We start from the raw sequence: 1,251 nt of genomic DNA, 5'->3' as shown, positions 1-1,251 counted from the left end.
TCTCCTATTTCTTAAAACATATTAACATTCTTACTTCATATTCTTCGATAAATTTGATATCCACAGTCTTTGTGGGCCTCATTCAGATTTTGTGGGCCTGGTGTCACTTCTAGATCTTAGTGCCTTATTTATTTCTCTCTTTTATGATTTTTGTCTAGCAGCTCATATTGCTTGGATCTTTATCTGTGGAAATTCTTGAGAGCAGGGCTTGAAGTCATTTCTACACAAAGGATTTGCATTTCTGCTGCAGATCACCTGGGGTAGTACAACACGGTACCACTTTACACTAAAGTTCACTTGCTCTGTTTCAGCCCAAACAGGTCCTGTGAATTCTGATACTAAATCTGCATGAGGATGCACCTGTGATTGAATTCTCAAAGGGAAATATTTGTTCCCCATTCCACCTAGGGCTGAGACAGAAAAGCATCCCTCCCAGAGCTCTCTGAAAGGTGGAATTTGTCTAGCTGATTCACTGAGGGTTATCACCTTTTGGGAGTTACAGCTCCATGAAAGGTTCCCTGATCTAAACTTCCACCTAACATGGGCCCTGGCTTTGTCCCCTGATCTCATACAGGCCCATTAAACACAGGCTCTATGTCTTTGGGCACCTGGAGGGTCCTCAAGAACAAGTGCCAGCTCCAGTGCAACCTTACACTGCCACATTTGTGTTTTCTAACCATTTCTGGATCTCAAGGTTTCCTCATATTTTTCTGCCTGCTGAGGTGTGTTTGCAAAGATGTTTGTAAATATTTATCCAGAAATTTTAGGTTTTTCCAGACAGTGAGTCCACCGAAATTAAATTTCTTCCTAACATGATCTTTAAAAGGCATATGAAATCTCAACTCCTTTCAACTTTCTCTTTTTAAAATTGATTTATTAGAAGATGTTTTATAAATATCCCAAACTAGAATTGATTGAGATTTTTTTCAGACTAATATTGTATACCCCAATGGTACTTTTTTTGTTCAAAATAAATTAATACAAACTATCTCTAAAATATGTTGTTAAATGAAAAAAATCAGAGTGCATAATTGTTTGAATATTGTTCTCTCAGTATGTGCACAAGTGTGTACCTGTATGTGTGTGTATGCATGTGTGCGTGCGTGTGTGTGTGTGTGTGTGTGTGTGTGTGTAACAGTGGTTGTCTTTGACGGTGGGAACTAGAATGGTAGGAAGACTTACTTTTTAGTTGTATGCTCTTTTATACCTTCTAAATGTTTCATCTTGTCTATATACTATTTATTTAAAAAT

At 37.6% G+C, this 1,251-nt stretch overlaps 1 protein-coding gene across 1 annotated transcript in view; it reads right to left on the bottom strand.

The window, feature by feature from the left end:
- Window positions 1–1,251, bottom strand: part of ACOT12 (acyl-CoA thioesterase 12) — a 65,756-nt gene that overhangs the window by 26,455 nt on the left and 38,050 nt on the right. The window lies entirely within an intron of this gene.

The sequence above is a fragment of the Propithecus coquereli genome, unplaced genomic scaffold (assembly GCF_000956105.1).
Source record: "Propithecus coquereli isolate 6110/MARCELLA unplaced genomic scaffold, Pcoq_1.0 Scaffold9, whole genome shotgun sequence".
Lineage (NCBI taxonomy): Eukaryota > Metazoa > Chordata > Mammalia > Primates > Indriidae > Propithecus > Propithecus coquereli.
The sequence above is the reverse complement of the archived record's forward strand: the minus strand, read 5'-3'. Positions and strand labels throughout refer to the sequence as shown.